This window comes from Gossypium arboreum, chromosome 1, assembly GCF_025698485.1.
Source record: "Gossypium arboreum isolate Shixiya-1 chromosome 1, ASM2569848v2, whole genome shotgun sequence".
Lineage (NCBI taxonomy): Eukaryota > Viridiplantae > Streptophyta > Magnoliopsida > Malvales > Malvaceae > Gossypium > Gossypium arboreum.
The window spans coordinates 108,835,849-108,854,519 of record NC_069070.1 but is presented as its reverse complement, the minus strand read 5'-3'; the positions used below and the strand labels follow the sequence as shown (position 1 = coordinate 108,854,519).

Below are 18,671 nucleotides of genomic sequence, written 5' to 3'. Positions count from 1 at the left end.
AAGGCACAAATCCTAACAAGTTTCCTGTTGAAGTACTGATGGTCGCTAAACTAACTAAAAACTCGACTAAGGCAAGCGCACCTATCGAACAGTAGTATAGTTATGGTGAGACCGGAAATATCGTATCCACAAGGACTAAAAGTACTAGTAATTACTATCTTTTTTTTATCTAACCTAAGAATTAAAGGGATGTTTTTAAACTAAGACGAATTATCTAATTGACTTAAAAATACGACAGAGATGAAAGTTGAAAAATACTTTTCGAAAATCGATGGAGAACACAATACCTAAGGAAGAATCCACCTAGACTTCACTTATTACTTCTGAATTAGACGATTTATTCACTTGACTTAATCTGTAGAAATCCTTGATTTATGTTATTATCTCTCTTGAGACTAAAAACAACTGACTCTAGGTTGATTAACTGAAATCTCTTTCTAATTAAAACCCCTATTTTTGCATTAACTCGATCTATAGATTCCCTTATTAGATTTGACTCTAATCTGGCAGATTTATGTCGTCCTATCTCTAGGATTGCATGCAACTCCGCTTAATTATGGGGATCTACTCTTAACAGGGACTTTTGCTCCACTGAATAAGCACATCAAAACCTGAATTAATATCCTGAAATATTAAAACAAGGATTAAAACTCACAATTAAGAATAAGAACAAGTATTTATCATATAATTCAAATATTAATAAGATCTGTCTTAGGCTTCATCTCCCCTAGGTATTTAAGGAGTTTAGTTCATAATGATAGAGGAAAATATTTCAAAATTGGGAAAATAACAAAACATAAAGAAACCCTAAGAACTTCTAAAGAAATTGAATGGATCTTCAGTCTTGAAGTAGATCCTACTTCCGAGGTGATTCTTATAGCTGTCTTCTAGTATTTTCTGCCTTCTGCTCTGCGTATCCCCTTTGATCCTCTTCTAGGGTGTTTATATAGACTTTAAAATGCAACAAAACCCTAAAAATTAGCCTTTTCTGAGTAGAATTAGACTTGGGCTCGATCCAGACACGGCCGTGTGCCACGCCCGTGTGAAGATGCTCAAGCCGTGTGTGATTCTAAGTTTGGTTTTTGTCGACACGACCATGCCACACGGGCGTGTGGCATGCCCGTGTGTTTCACACGGGTGTGTGGTTTACCCGTGTGAAAGTGCCTAGGCCGTGTGAAATACTGAGATAAGCCTATTTTGTCTGTTTTTAGCCCGTTTCTTGCTCTTTTCACCCTCTTATGCTCACCAAGTATAAAACATGACTTTAAAGGATTAGTAGCATCAAATTCATTAAATCTTATGATAATTCATCCAAAAATATGCCAACCATGAGGTAAAAATATGTATATATTATGGTTTATCAAGTATCCCCACACTTAAGCATTTGTTTGTCCTCAAGAAAAATCCTCAACTCACGATTAAAATTAATTTTTCTTAACTTATAATTCTCATCAATAATGTTTCGAAATAATCTAAAAATAATCATACATTAAGAATTCAACTAAAAGAACATCAAAGTTTCAAACAATCCAAGTTGAACATTTTAATCATAAAATCATAGGTATCTCCCCTTATCTAAATAATTACCTTTAATTCCAAATCGACAAGAGTTGACATCCTCAATAAAGATTCACTCAAATCACTCGAAGTTTTTAAGGTTCAATAATTAAGCACTCATAGTCAAACATGAAAAGTTATTACCATAGGCTTGCATGAAAATCAAATCTCCACCACTATAAATGAGATGATACACAAATCAAAAGGTCTTTAACAGGGTTGTAATGGGGATTGAGTTAAAGGTGTGGATAAAGGTTGAAAAAGAGGGTTAGAATTGAAATTAATTTAATAAATTACCCAACTTAAAAGAATAAAGCTAATTATTGAATTACAAACAAGTGCCAGAATTAAAACTTCCTAAAATGAAGTGAGCTTTCCCTCAATAAAATAACTTTAACTTATCCAAGCTCTTTAAAACAATATCTAATTGAATGAATAAAAATATACGGTTTTTTTTAAGAATAAGAAAAGTATGGAAAGTACATAATAAGAAATAACTCAGCAACTGAGATGAACAAACATAGTTAGGTAACTAATCAAATTAAATCTCGATAAAAAATAGGGTTAATAAAAAGGGAAAAATTCTTAATGAATCAAAAAAGGGTTAAGTTGTAGGTTAACATTAAGGAGAAAATCAAGAAACAATGATTAAGGCTCAAAGGGGTTTACTAAGGGTCAAATATGTGGGTAGGCTTTTTATAGAGTAAGTAGGTTAAAACCTAAGTGCCTTTATCATCTCAGTATATCAAATCAAAGGTGTGGTCTTGATATGCATAATCGAAGCAAGTTCTAGAAATAGCAAATCAATGTTGACACACTCATAATCAATAAAATAAGTGAACAAGGAAGATAGATGCTCAAAAAGGCGCAAAATCTCACAAAAATTATGGGTATTTGATGTCAATCCTGTAAACTTAGAACTTTAAGATAATACCTCAATTCAGAGGAACAACCTAGCAATTTTAATTCTAAAAAATTCAACTTATCATGCTTGATTCTCTATTGCCTTAAAGTTAGACAATCAATGCACAATTACCTATGTTTTGATTCAAAACATATCAATAAAAATCATAAATCAATCAAAATTCATTCTAATAGTGATATGAGGGAGTTATTTGAGAACAAGACAAAATTCAGGGATTTTCAAAGAATCATATAAATAACCTCCCCACACTTAAGATGTACATTGTCCTCAATGTACAAAGATAGATAACAAAAGACGCATAATATCATAAGAGAGGGAGAGAAGCGAAACTGCCCTGATTTTTTTGGATGGAATCCTTGGAATAATGAAAGTGAAAATCGTAGATATGGCCATTAATGTGCATGAGTTGGAGCTACTATTAAGAAAATAAACACAATTGTGAAGAGAATTAAAGGGTTACTCGATAATAACTATAAAGATAAACTAGTTTAAAAATATAAACGACAAGTCTTTAAAATAAACATAAAATAAAAATAAAAATAAAGCGAAAAAATAAAAGATAAAAAATAAATGGACTCAAAAATCCCCATCGGTAGATGGATCTTGAGGTGGTGGTGGTGGTGGAGGCGAGATGTTGAAGTGCTGGCAAATCTGCTGCAGAGTCGCCTCGATGCTATCGAACCTCGTAAAATACTGTTGCTCGAAGTGAGTGAGTCAATCGGATATATCGGTCAAAGTAGCTGTAGGAGGTCGGTGACTCAGTGGTGGCAGTGGGTATGGGTCCTTGTGAGGGGGAGGGCTCATCCTGGTCATCAGAGTGAACGAGTCTATACTGAGAGGGTTCGAATCCACGGCGACGCTCTATCATCCTCATGTGGATCATACTAGAAATTCCCTGAGGAGATATTTGGCCTACTAGTGTGAGTATTAATAACATCTCTAGAGTGTTAAAGAGGCCGAAGTGTCGAGTGAGACGAGTCATGTAACACCCCTATCCCGTAACAATCGCCGGAATAGGTAAGGGGCATTACCAGACAGACAGAACATTTCAGAATCACATTTATCATAAAACATCATTGCATAAGCAATCATCTCTTAAGATGGTCTACGAGACCTAAAATATACTTTTAGGAATAGTCATCACTAAACCAAACCCATTCTAAAATTTCAAAACATAGAAAATCTTTCAATTTTGTTGAGGTCACACGTCCATGTGACCAGGCCGTGTGCCTTACACGGGCATCAGACACACCCATGTGAACCAGCCGTGCCAAAACAAGTCACCCATACTGACTTTCACCCACGGCCAATAGGCACGCCCGTGTGCTATGACCGTGTGATACTTAGCTAGCTACTGACTTGAGCCCATGGACATATGACATGCCCGTGTCCCCTGACTGTGTGGTACAATGCAGGCTTGGTTTAAGCCAACTTGCCACCCCTATTTGAGTCTTTCCTACTAGCAATGTTAAACAACATTCATACAACAATTTTCAACCAATTCCATGCTCAAAACATGCTTCATTACAACTAAATCATCATCAGTCAATAACCCATTCAAAACCATATCAAAACTTAACACATTCATACCATTTGCTAGCCAACGCTCATGGCATAACATATATTTACAAATTAAAACTTAATACATAAACCTTCTAACCTATACATGCCATACTTTAAAATGTTTACACTTTCAAAAGTACCAAAATGAGTTTGATAGTATGGTGACGATCCTCAACTATCCCTAAGCCTTCAGTAGCTACGATAACTGTAAAACAGACATAAATCACACAGAGTAAGCTACAAAGAGCTTAGTAAGCCAAATACAATTGGTTTAACTTCTAAAGATTATAAGTACAATTCAACCATAAAGATTCATAACTATTTCATAGAATAATTCATAAGCTTAACCATGCTCCTTTGTTTGCTTATATGTCATGCCTCATTTCCAAATTCCATACATATTTCACAAAGACAGAGTCTTTTATATTCAGAAATTTAATACGATACAAACGTACCTGTATAGGTTATACATTTCATATAATCATTCTCATATTTCGTACTCTATCATCAGACAGTTCAGAAACGATACCGATACTCACAAACAAGTACAATGCCGACGTCCCTAACGTGGTCTTACATTTAATTCAATATCGATGCCTCTGTCCCAGCCAGGGTCTTACACGAAATCAGATACGATGCCGATGTCCTACACATAGTCTTATACGTAAATATCAATCGAGGCCTGTGTCCCAAACACTGTCTTACACGATATCTTAGATAGATGTCAACGTTCCTTTAAAAGCAAACAGAGCTTTTCGGATACCAACATATTAACAGAATTTACTCAAAAGGTATTCATCAGGCTCTCAAGGCCATCTAATACAAATTAAAGTTTTTATATGCAGAATTTAGTCAGTTTAACACGTAATTGTAATTTGACTTACCTCATACGAATTTCGGACGGAACGAGTCGACTATTCAACTATTTTGGACTTCCCTCGATCTAAGTCCGATTTTATTTGTTCTTGATCTAATACAATTCAAATTCAACCATTCAATCATTCATTTCACTCAAAATAATCCATGAACACATATTTAGGGCACTTTTCATTTTAGCCCTTACATTTTCACACTTTGACAATTTAGTCCATTTTTTAAAAAATCACAAATATGTAAAATTCACCAAGACTATAGCTTGGCCGAATATACATGGCTTCTATACCAGCCCAAATAACATATTTAATTCACAATTTAGTCCTTCAAAACCTCATTTTCACAAATTATCCCAAATAGCTCTATTTCATCAAAATTCAAGGACAAAACTTATAAATCATCTACCAAGCCTTTATAATTCATCCAAAAACATCACAAAACTCATGATATCAATAATGGCATTTCATGAAATCTTTAATAGAAATAGAAATTCAGACATGGGTTTTGAAGAACACAAAGCAACGATCACAGAAACGTAAAAATCATCAAAAATCAAGCAAAATAAGCTCACCTATTTAACCATGCACTAGCCGAACATCAAAATGCTTCAATGGCTTCTTCTTTCTCTTAATTTTTGGCTGAACAAGGTGATAATAATGCCACCTTTTGTTTTGTTTTTATTATAATTAACTTCTTTTCACCTTTTACCAATTTGCCCATGGCTTATACTATTAAATTTCTACCAACTAATGTCCATCATTTTCTGCTATTAATTTAAATGGAAAATTTGACATGCAAGGACCTTTATTTTAAAAGCCAAACCAAATAGGTTCTTTAACATTTAGCACTCAACTTTTACACTTTACGTGATTCAATCATTTTTCATAATTAAGCACAGAAACAGACAAATTAAATCACAAAAATTTCCCAGATATAAATTCACATATCACAAACACAGAAAATAATATTAAAATATTTTTTAGACTCGAATTTTTGGTCCCAAAATAACTATTCTGACTAGGGTCAAAACCGGACTGTTACAAGTCATGTAGGGGCCAAGGCAGATGGTGCCCCGCCTATGGCAGTCTGTCTGGTGGCGAAAAGTAAGGGCAATAAAGTATGCCAAATCAAATACATGACCAGTCACCATGCTCCATAAGAAGTAAGCATCGGTGGTGCTAATGACGCCGGTGCTCTCTCTCCTCCCAGTCAGGGTGTGAGCCAAGATAGCATGGATGTAGCGTAGTGTTGGGGGAAGAGAAGTCAACTTTGAGCGACTTACATCATAGGGAACAGTACTCACCATAAGGTCGGTCCAACAGCATAAGAGCGAGTGGTGTATGTGATAGTGAAGATGTAGAAAAACCTCGAAAGACATAAACTCCTCCGTGTAAAGGCCCAAAGTAGCTCCAAACTCCGATACACTCATGTGTCTTACGAGTCCACCAGTATAAAAGTGATAGTACCGGCCTTGTCATGGGTATTCATCACATGCTGTAAATGGAAAGTAGTGCAAAACTCCAATGTAAGCTCCGAATAGATGGGCTCAATAATTGTAAAGAACTGATCCCACGGGGTAGTGGCGAGATAGAATCGAACAAGGTGGGCAAGTTGGACCTGTTCCAAGGTGGCCCAATCAATACAACGACCCACACCTAATGGTCGTACTCGAAGAAGCTGAAACAAGTCGTCTTGTGGGCCTGAGGAAAATCGAAGCAGAGGGTGACGAGCTTCGGTTGAGGCGTTCGAGGAAGCTGTACTAGGACCTTTCCGCTTTTTTGGAGCGGGAACAGCTACTTTAGATTTTCCACTAGTGTTTGTCATTGTGTGCCTGCAAGAATAAAAGAGTTCATCAATAAATAAGCACCCAAACATGTAACTAAAAATCGAGTCTTGTAGAGTTAAAGTACTCCTAAACAGAAAATTTCTCCAAAACAGGGCGTACAAGTATCCAACTATGTACAACCAAAGCGAAGTCATCAAGAAACAATGTGATGCAAATAAATTAAATGAAGAGTTCTGACCTATAGACAAATTCATGATGTTCTGGAGGCATCAATAATTATTTGAATAATCAATTCTAATACGAAGCATAAATCAATAGTAAGCACTATATTCTAAGAAACTAAACTAAGAGCATAACTATCCTAGTAGTTGAAAGTAATAATAAGTAAAACAGAAATAAATAACAGAAAGTTAATATACAAGTAATGATAAGAAGAAGTAAATAAAATAAAATAAATATAGAATAACATAGAAAAAAGAAAAGGGTAAAAGGGTATAAAAATCGGCAGTGGAAGAAGCGCTAGTTGGAAGTGGGGAGGTCACCGAGGTGGGGCAAGCTAGGGTGTGGGCTAGTAGAGGGCGCGTGTGTGTGAGATAGAGGTGTTGATGGTTTTGGTGCAAATGGGTTAGGGGAAACAAGGGGATTCGGGTGGTTGGTTGGAGAAGAAGAAAAGGAGAGGGGTAAGAAGGGAAAGGAGGAGGGGGACAAGGGAAAAGAAAGAAGAAGAGAAGGGTGGTGGGGCGACGATGGAACGATGGGGAAAGGTGGCCTGAGTAGAGGGCTGCGGCGGTGGCTGGTTGGGAGAATGCGAGGAGAAAGAAAACAAAAGTAAGATTAGGTTTTGGGGGGTTAAATGGGACACGATCGTGTGAGGCCCGCGTTGGGCCACACAGCCATATCATACGCCTGTGTAGCTCATGGTTTACCCGTGTTTGTCGCAAAAATTAAATGCTCATTCATCACACGGCCTGGTACATGCCCGTGTTGTCAGGCCATATGGTTCACATGGCCGTGTTACACGACCATGTGCCATGTCCTTCGCTTCTCCCACTCCCGTGTGATATCCCACATACTCGTGTGTCTAACTTGTTTAAAATTTGAAACTTTAAGCTCCAGGTTTCACACGACCTAGGACACGCCCGTGTGTCCAGGCCATGTACTTTCTACAGTCGTACGACTTATCGCAGACCGTGTGCGTGTTTATTTTAAAAAAATTTCAGCCCTGTTTTCATACGACCAAGGTGTAACATTCCGAAATAGGGCCTAAACGGAACAGTGGTTGCGAAACCACAAATTCAGGGTAAAAAAAAAATATATATTTTATTATTATTTTGAGGTTCATGGTATGATTACATGATTGTGTGAAAATTTCGTGATAAAATTCTATGCATAAAGTGCTTAAATTGAGGTTAGGGACTAAATCGAATAATTTGCAAAACTTGCATTCTAGAAGTTTTTAGTATGAAATTATTTTGGAATATTAATTAGGAGATCTTCAATGGTAATTTGACCAATTTTAAGTTCATGGACAAAATTAGGACATGGAAGGAATTTTGAAAGTTTAGTAAGGAGGGCATTTTGGTTATTTGGTTATTAACATTAATAAAAGGTAAAAAGATGATAAAATTGTATCATCTTCTTCAAGTTACCAGCAGAACCTTACCTCTCTCCATAGCTGGGGTTTCTTCAACTTTCAAGCTTCATAGTAAGTGATTCCAAGCCCCGTTTTTAATGATCTTTACGTTTTTGAAGTCCCGGTAGCTCGATAAAGCTTATGCTAGCAATAATTTAAGTTAGGAATCAAATTTGGAAAAATACCCATAGGTGAAATTTGTGTATTTTGATGTTTTATGATGGAATATGAGGTTTTAAATTATGTTAGACAACTTGTGCTACTTGGTTTTAAGTGAAAACAGTAAAAGGCTTAATCGGTAAAAATACCTAATAGTCATAAGTACATGTTAGTGTGTGAATTTGATGTTGCCATAGAAGGGAAAAATGATCAGCATGTCATAAAACATAAGAAAATAGGATGAAGTTTAATTTACGAGCCTTGGGGCAAAAGTGCAAATATGTGAAAGTTTAGGGGCAAAAATGTAATTTTTCCAAAGTTTGAGTAAAGGGTTGTTTTGATAAATGTTGATATTAAATAAGCTAAATTTGCTATTATAGATCAAGAAGAGCGAAATTGAGAGTAGATCGGGAAAAGAAAAAGTAAAGGACTAAATTGTAAAGTTTAGTCACATTTTGTATCGAGGTAAGTTTACAATAAATAAATGAAATATTCTTTTATTTTACATTATTATTGTCAATTTCAGCATTTATATATTTATGTTATGAAAATATTTAAAGTCGAATTTAAGGTGAAGTGATAGAGGAAAAGTGTTAGAAAGCCGGTTGAACCCTAGGAATGTTAGGATATTAAGGTTGACAGACGAATCGAAATGAGCCATGTAAGTCCATATTAGAAATATGGCTTTGGAGACAGGATTGAGCCATGTAAGTCCATATTATATATGGCATTGGAGACAGAATAATTCATGTAAGTCTATGTCAAAGACATGGCATTGGCGTGGATATTGATAGACAGAACGACCTAGTATCCTTAGTATTCCGAGTGGTTCAACGGGTCAGGATACGAGTTAAATTACAATGAATTAACAGCAAAGGAAAAGTATATTATACTTATGAAAAGGAAAGGTCGTAAGAAAGAAGGTAAGGGAATAAAGAAGAAGATAGAAATTGAGAAGTAAAGAAATTTATGATGTTAGATGATATTATGCATAATTATCCATTATGTTGAATGTTGTGATTTATTTGCTTGTAAGCTTACTAAGCCTAGTGCTTAATCTCTTTATTTTCTTCTTCTTATAGTACTTATCTAGCCACTCGGGATCGAAGGAAGCGTCGGAGGCCGATCACACTATCAAAGAAATAACTCGGTATAATTAGGCGTTTTGTTTTGTGTATGGCATGTATAGAAACTTAGCCACTTTTGGTATAATATGAACAATGAATGATGTGTAAATACTTGCTATTGATTAGCTAATAAAATGGCCGATGATATGCATGTTTATTAATATGTATGATTGAATGGTGATTATCACATGAAAATTATGAAAAATGTGAAAGTAACCTAAAACAGATTCAAGTAACAGCAATGACGTAACTTTGAAAAATCACTAAAATTTTATAAACATAGTTTGAATATGAATAATATATGAAATTAAAGCTTATTATGTCTATTTTCTTATGGAATAAGAAAAATAGGTAAAGGTATTATATTTCATGATATATCTGAGTTTTAGTGAAACAGGGTCAGAGCGATTTCTGGAACCCCTGTTTCAACTTTGGAAATTCACCATAAATTTTACAAAACTAATTAGAAGGTATAATTTATATGGTTATAATCCTTGTTGAGTATAGTTTTAATAGAAACAAATGGCTTAGTGATATGAATTTTGTACAGGAAGAAACATGGTTTGTAGTAACAAGAGGTTAGTGCAGTCGAGTTTTGAAATAGGGGAAACTTTAACTAATAAAATGTACTAATTGGCCAAGTAAAAAATCTATGAAAAAAATTAGTAGATAGATATATGAGTCTAGTTTCAGGAAAAATTTACGGATCTTAATTTTGAGTTTCAGAACTCAAGATATGAATTTTTAGGCGACTACGACGCAGAATGGCAGCACATTCCGAAATGCTTAAATAAACAATTTAAACCTATTTAAGGGATAGAATAAGTTTAGTAATGCCTCGTGCTCGATTCTAGCAACAGTCTCGGGTAAGGAGTGTTACACAAGGACACGCCCGTGTGCCCAGGCCGTGTGGGTCAATGTACCTGCATAAAAACATGAAAAATGGATAAAATAAAAAGGTTAGTGTTGTTAGTGCTCTGGTTGCCTCCGAGAAGTGCTTATTTATAGTCTAAGCTCGACTTACAACATATTTGCACCGTTATGGTGGTTCGAAGAGTTGAAACTCCTCATTTCTGCTATCAATCTTATCAAAATAAGGTTTTAGACGAGTACTATTTACCTTAAAAGTGCTGAATTTGGAATAAGTTACCTCGACTGTACCATTTAGGAAAACGTTGAGTACCACAAAAGGGATTGCTCCATTAGGTTCAAAAGTGGCAACACGAGGGTTTGCTTCATCTAACAGTACTTTGTCTCTGACCTTCAGTAGATTCAATTCACCTTTAAGTTTATCATGATATTACTTTGGTTCATCGTGTATTTTAGATTTCTTCTTAACTTTTGTTCGCCATTCATCTAGTTCCTCGATTTGTAATCTTCGCTCCTCAAGAGTTGTTCTTGGCTCTATCACTTTATCTCTAGGGATTTCCTGGACAGAAGATTGAGCCAAGATGTTATTCTCATGAAAAGAATTCGTAATCTCATTTTGATCACTAGATAGTCTGACAAAATCACGAGCTTGAAGTTTAATCGTGTCATCGCCTATACGAAGCGTTAGTTCTCCTGTACAAACATCAATTATAGTTCTAGCAGTTGCTAAAAACGGTCTACCCAGAATTAAGGGTACATCACTGTCCTTATCCATGTCTAAGATAAAAAAATTGGCTAAGAAAATAAATTTGTCAATTTTAACAAGCACATCTTCAACAATACCCCTAGGAAACCTAATAGTTTTATCTGCCAACTGTATACTCATCCTAGTTTGTTGGGCTTCCCAAGACCTAGTTTCTTGAACATTTTATAGGGCATGACATTAATACTCGCCCCTAAGTCGGCCAAAGTATTATTAGCAGCTAAACTACCAATTAAACAAGGAATAGTAAAACTTCCTGGATCCTTCAATTTACTGGGTAGTTTATTCTGCAAAATGGCCGAGCAAACTGCATTCAACTCTACATGCGATGAATCATCTAACTTCCATTTGTTCGCCAGAAGCTCCTTTAAAAATTTAACCGAGTTGGGCATCTACGAAAAAGCTTTAATAAATGGTAACTTAATATGTAACTTTTTTAAAATGTTAAGAAATTTACCAAATTGTTTGTTTGTTTGGTCTTTCTTTGTCGCTTTAGGGTATGATACGTGAGATGTGTATTCTCTGCTTACTAGTTTTTATTTGTTCTGGCTTTCATCCACCTTATCTTGACTTACCACTGCGTCTCACCTTGGTTCTGGTTTAGGCCCAACTAACCCTTCTTCATATTGAACAGTAATCACATGAAGCTGCTCTTTTGGGTTAGACTCGGTATTGTTGGGCAAGCTACATTGTAGTCTTTCTGAGATTAGCTTAGCAAGCTGACCTATTTGAGTCTCGAGGCCTTGAATTGACACTTGCTGATTTTTAAGAGTTGTTTCGATGTTTTAGAAACGTGTTTCTGACATCGAGATAAATTTCGTTAGCATCTCTTCAAGGTTCGGCTTTTTCTCTTACTAGTAAGTTGGCTGAAAGCCTAGAGGGGGGTGGTCTCTGATTTCCTTGGCCTTCCTATGAGAAGTTTGGGTGATCCCTCCAACCTGCAATGTAAGTGTTACTATAATGATTATTTTGAGGTCAAGGATTATTACCCATATAATTTATTTGCTCCTCTTAGGTGCCAAGGTTGAAGGATGGATAATCTATGTTGTGCACTCTTCCTCCAATTGAATTACACCTCATCACTAGATGTACCTGAGTAGAACCATACAAATCATCAATCTTTTTATTTAAGAGTTCTACCTGATTTGATAACATGGTGACTGCATCTAGGTTGAAAACACTGGCTGATTTCGTTGCTTTTGTTCTCATGACTTGCCACTGATAGTTATTCATTGATATATCTTCAATAAATTCCTAAGCCTCGTCCAGTGTTTTGTTGTTTAAAGTTCCACCAACGGCTACATCGATCAGTTTCCTTGTTGAAGGGTTCACACCATTGTAAAAAGTCTGAACCTGTAGCCATAGAGGTAACCCATAGTGAGGGCACCTGTTCAATAAGTCCTTGTATCTCTCCCATGCATCAGATAGAATTTCTAAATCCATCTGCACAAAAGAAGAGATAGCATTCCTCAATTTAGCTGTTTTAGCCAGCAGGAAATATTTAAGTAAAAAATTTTCAGTCATTTGTTCCTAAGTAGTGATTGACCCTCGTGGTAACGAGTTCAACCATTGCTTAGCCTTATTCCTTAATGAAAAGGGAAACAATCGAAGCCGAATGGCATCGCCAGAAATGCCATTAATCTTAAATGTGTCGCAGAATCCCAGGAAATTTGCTAAATGAGTGTTTGGATCCTCGTCCTACAAACCATCAAACTAAACAAACTGTTGTATCATTTCAATAGTGTTAGGTTTTAGTACAAAATTATTTGCAGCAACAGTAGGTCTAACTATACTCAATTCAGTTCCTGTTCAATTAGGCCTAGCATAGTCATACATAGTACGAGGAGCAGGATTCTAATTCACTAGATTCTGATTCACTAGATTTGTGGCAACCACAGGAGGCAGCGGATTATTTTGGTTTTCAGTCATCTCCTTGGTATTAGTGGTGTCGTTCTCATGCTCTTCCTCTATATACCGTAAACTTCCCCTTATTTTTCTACGATTTTTACGAGCTGTGCTTTCAATTTTGCTGTCAAAAAGTAGAGGACCTGACGGGTTTCTTCTAGTCATAAACTATCAAAAACTTGCTAGAAGCAATAAAAAATAGTAATGAAAAATAAAAACAGAATTAAATTGCAATAAAAATAAAAATGGCTAAGGTAATAAAAATTAAGTGTTCTTAATATCTTAGTCCCCGGCAACGATGCCAAAAACTTGATGGTCGTTAAACTAACTAAAAACTCGACTAAGGCAAGCGCACCTATCGAATAGTAGTATAGTTATGGTGAGACCAGAAATATCGTATCCAAAAGGACTAAAAGTACTAGTAATTACTATCTTTTTATTATCTAGCCTAAGAATTAAAGGGATGTTTTTAAACTAAGACGAATTATCTAATTGACTTAAAAATACGACAGAGATGAAAGTTGAAAAATACTTTTGGAAAACAGATGGAGAACACAATATCCAAGGAAGAATCCACCTAGACTTCACTTATTACTTCTGAATTAGACGATTTATTCACTTGACTTAATTCGTAGAAATCCCTGATTTATGTTATTATTTCTCTCGAGACTAAAAACAACTGACTCTAGGTTGATTAACTGAAATCTCTTTCTAATTAAAACCCCTATTGTCGCATTAACTCGATCTAAGGATTCCCTTATTAGATATGACTCTAATCCGGCAGATTTATGTCATCCTATCTCTAGGATTGCATGCAACTCCGCTTAATTATGGGAGATCTACTCTTAACAGGGACTTTTGCTCCACTGAATAAGCACATCAAAACCTGAATTAATATCCTGAAATATTAAAACAAGGATTAAAACTCACAATTAAGAATAAGAACAAGTATTTATCATATAATTCAAATAGTAATAAGATCTATCTTAGGTTTCATCTCCCCTAGGTATTTAACGACTTTAGTTCATAATGATAGGGGAAAACATCTCAAAATTGGGAAAACAACAAAACATAAAGAAACCCAAAGAACTTCCAAGGAAATTGAATGGATCTTCAGTCTTAAAGTAGATCCTACTTCCGAGCTGATTCTGATAGCTGTCTTTGAGTATTTTCTGCCTTTTGCTCTACGTATCCCCTTTGATCCACTTCTAGGGTGTTTATATAGACTTTAGAATACTTTAAAACCCTAAAAATTAGCCTTTTCTAAGTAGAATTAGACTTGGGCTCGATCGGGACACTGCCGTGTGCCACGTCCGTGTGAAGATGCTCAAGTCGTGTGTAATTCTGAGTTGGTTTTTTGTCGACATGACCATGCCATACGGGCGTGTGGCATGCCCGTGTGTTTCACACAGGCGTGTGGTTTAGCCGTGTGAAAGTGCCTAGGCCATGTGAAATACTAAGATAAGCCCATTTTGTCTGTTTTTAGCTCGTTTCTTGCTCTTTTCACCTTCTTATGCTCACTTAAGTATAAAACATGACTTTAAAGGATTAGTAGCATCAAATTCACTAAATCTTATAATAATTCATCCAAAAATATGCCAACCATAGGGTAAAAATATGTATATATTATGGTTTATCAAGTACATACTATGCAAATTTGGTAAGCCTCATACACTCATCATTGATAATGCACTCAATTTTTAGCCTCTACAATTAAAGGGTTTTACAAAATATTCATGTTAGCTCTAATACACACTTCTATAGCACATCCTCAAAACAAGCATTCAAACTAAAACAATCAACAAAAATATCTTCGCAACATTAGAGAAAAAGGCTTGATGAGGCTAAAGAAGTATCACTTGAAGAAGTTTTAGGCATCTTCTAGTCCTTACAAAAAACTACAATATAGGCCTCGAGATATATGCCACTTAACCTAGTTTATGACACAAAATTAGTCATACCGGTAGAAATAAAGATCAATACCTTAGTAACTAAGCACATTGCTATTCAGATCAACAATGGCAATCTACTAATCAACGTAGCTCTCATCAAGGATACTAGAGAAAATTTGTATATAAGCTAGTTCAAGTGTAGCGACCTAATGTTTAATAGTGTCAAAAATAAGTTTTGGGTTGGATTTCTTAAATCAATCATTTTGGGAAGTTAAATCGAGAGATTTTTGGGAATGGGTATGATAGTGGATTAGGGTGTCATTAGTTACTAATTAGGTAATAATAAGACTATTAAGAGGCTAATTTAAAGAGCTTAGCAATTAATTATGTTTATGGACTAAATTGTAAGGTTAGCAAAACTAGTGGGGTCAATCTATTAATATTAGAAAATATGGTTTAGCGTATTAAAGGTCTTTACATTGTAAATATCTCAAGTCCCTAATAGCAAAATTCCTATTTTTGACTTTGCAAGAGAGCGAACAACTAAAGGGAGTGATTTGTCATGATCATTTTCTCCAGACTTGCAAAAAAATTCTCTCTAACTTTTCCCTCAAAATTTAATCAATATTTGAGTATATTTCAAGTTTTAAAATTTGGGAAGTTTATTTTCATTACAACCATTCATTTTAACAAGATTTCTAGATCAAATTTCAACATTTTCTTACTTCTCTTGTTAGTCACATTGGAGGTTTTAGAAGAATAGATGAGTTGAGTGTTTTTTTTTTATTTCTTTGCTACATTTTGATATTTCCAGTAAGGCAATGTGTTTTCTAACCTTAAATTATGATTTTAAATCACTTTATCTTGATTTTTTATTTTATCTATTTTTATTTTATTTTAAGCACTTTTCAAGTTAGTAAGAGAAAATTTTGATCCATTCATTTCTTTTCTTCTTTTTTTTTTAGCTTGAATCTTGTTAGAAATAAGTTTAGAATGGAGTGGAGTAGTTGAGACTTAAGTTAGAATAAAGTTTTGTTAAGGTTTTTCTGATATTCCATTATTGAGAGCTTGTAGAAATTTGGAGAAAGTTTGTGTAAGAGTTAGTGTAGCTAGTAAGTCTTGAGTAATTAGAAGGTTTTAAAAATGAGTCTAAGGTTAGATTTCATGTTTCAATAAGTTAGACTAGAGTTTTCTAAAGTTTCGACTAAAAGCGAGGAAGTGTCTTGCTATATTGAGATGCATATCTTGAGTAATATTAGGTTATTTTTCTGCTTAATGGTTTTTTTTCTAACTATATTTGTGACACCCAGTTTTGGCAGGTTCTAAATTCTGGCGAGTAGCTGAGAGTAATCTGTGGGGCAGAGCCTATCCGTCTAAATGTTGTCTTGGTATGTAGGTCAAGTGCATAGTAAATATTAGAATATTATGTAAGGATTGTTCTTAAAATGTATTAAGTCGTAAAGAAGAAGAGTTTGGTAAGAGTGTTGAGACTTTGGTAAAAAGAGGGTTATTGCCAAAGGTATTGTACGCCAGTTCATTAAGTTGTTGTGCTAGTTACAATGTAAGTAAAGTAATTAAAGGCTTTGGTCAGGGTAACTGGATCTTGTCCATATTGAATTTATTTAATTATATTTTCAAGTAAAGCTGTAAGCCACTACAAAAGAAGTTTCTAGAGGAGAGTCATGTGTCTATTTTATCTCTCGACCTCACCGACTAACCCGAGACTCATCAAATTGGTGCCCAATAAAATCCCCTCTCTTTGGTGCCCAATAAAATCTCCTCTCTATCTTACTTATCTTGATTTTCCCTTAGGGGTGTCAATATTAAGTTTTTAAGTCTATTTGATTTAGTTTAATTGTGCAATTTAGTCCCCAAATCTACCCAACATTTCCATCAACCAACCCATAAATATTTAACTACTCATACTCATAGTGAAACCCATAATCAGCAAGGAATCAAATGAAAATGAAATTAACTTAAACCCTAAGAAAATAAATAAAAAACCAAGATTCCTTGCAAAAGTTTGGATACAACAACAATGACAATAAGAAAAGTAAACAAGAGCATTAAAGAAGTGATTTTTAACAAAGAAAATGTAATAAAGCAAAATGGCATTCGATTAATGGATTAGATTGTAACTAAAAAAGATTTTGAAGGAATAAATAAGGAAATAGACCCTAGCCACAATAGTAACTAACTTAACTAACAACAAGAAACTAAGAAACACTAGAAAAATAAGGAAGAAATGAAACCCTAGACTATAAAGAAGAAAACTAAACCCTAAGAGATGAAGAGCATAATCCTAAAAACCTAAAAATCAGAAGTGTATATTTTGTTTCAACCAATTTGGCATATTTCAACAGAGTTCACGCACAAAAATGTTTACCAAATTGCCCCTAAATATCTAATTTTGGTTGGGGGACATGTTGGATAAGGATTGACCCTATAGTCATTTTTTGTCTCCCTCGATAATGATATTGCGATACCTGGGTATCCGATATTAGCTCAGTCTTGAAACGGCGGTTTTTAAGAGTCTTGTGTATCGCGATGCCACTATAGGTGGCTTTAGTTTCCTTGTTTCAACTATCAGGGGTATTACAACTTTCAGGCTTCGATATCACGATACCTCCCTTCTCGATGATGTTCTCGCTCCATTTGGGCCACCATGGGCTCCCTACATCATCCACCAATATCGTTAGATACTCAAGTTGCCAATTGGTTATCTCGGGTCTCAAAATAGCATAAAATACACACTAATCACTTATTTGTGCAAGAAATTGAAACTAAGTAAAAACACAGCAAAAACATATAAATTGCTCGAAAAGAAGCTCTTCAAGCGTATTAAGGAACCTAATTTAACATATCAACTTACGACAAATCCCATATATATATATATATATATAGGATATTAAAACAATGAGACATGTAGTGAAATTGAACTAATCCACCAAGTTGTTGGGTTTTTCACACAGGAAGAAAAACAGAACCAAATAATTCGGATGAAATATGAAGCTCTGTCTGAAAATAGAGCAACAAAGTAATAAACTCAGATAAAGTATGAAAGAAGCTTGAGCTTCAAAGACTTGAGAATTGCAAAAGAGAACAACAGAAGCAAAAACAAATTGTTAAGGAAGAAAATGAATTTTCCTTTTTTTTATTTCATCCAGCAAAAGTATATATGTTACAATAAAATTGACAGTTACCTAACATAACAGCTCCCATAAATGCTTTTCAAAAGCTTAGCTAAAATTACAAACAAAATGTAGCTGACATACCAACTATCACATTCAAATATTGACCAAATCTGACTAACTTAAAAGTTAAATTACAAAGCAATCAAATCAAGTTACAAATAAGCAAAATGATTCTGCTTCATTTGGTTCAGCTCCAATGTTGGTTTGCATGCTGGTCTGATGTTGCATTGCAGGCCAAACCTTAACACTCTTCATTGGATTGTATGCAACAAACTCTAATCTTTCTTCTTAAAGCATCAAATCGTGTAGCACCGAGAGACTTGGTTAAAATATTAGCAAACTAATTTTTTAAGCTGCAATGAACCAGATTTACCTCCCTCGATTGTTCAGCCTCTCGAACAAAATGAAATTTAATCTTAAAATG

At 34.9% G+C, this 18,671-nt stretch overlaps 1 non-coding gene across 1 annotated transcript; it reads left to right on the top strand.

Moving 5' to 3' along the window:
• Nucleotides 1-12,625: 12,625 nt before the first annotated feature.
• On the top strand, nucleotides 12,626-12,732 carry LOC128281874 (small nucleolar RNA R71). The gene has a single exon (XR_008272155.1). It is a non-coding gene; the product is annotated as a small nucleolar RNA R71 (small nucleolar RNA).
• The last annotated feature ends 5,939 nt before the right edge of the window (nucleotides 12,733-18,671 follow it).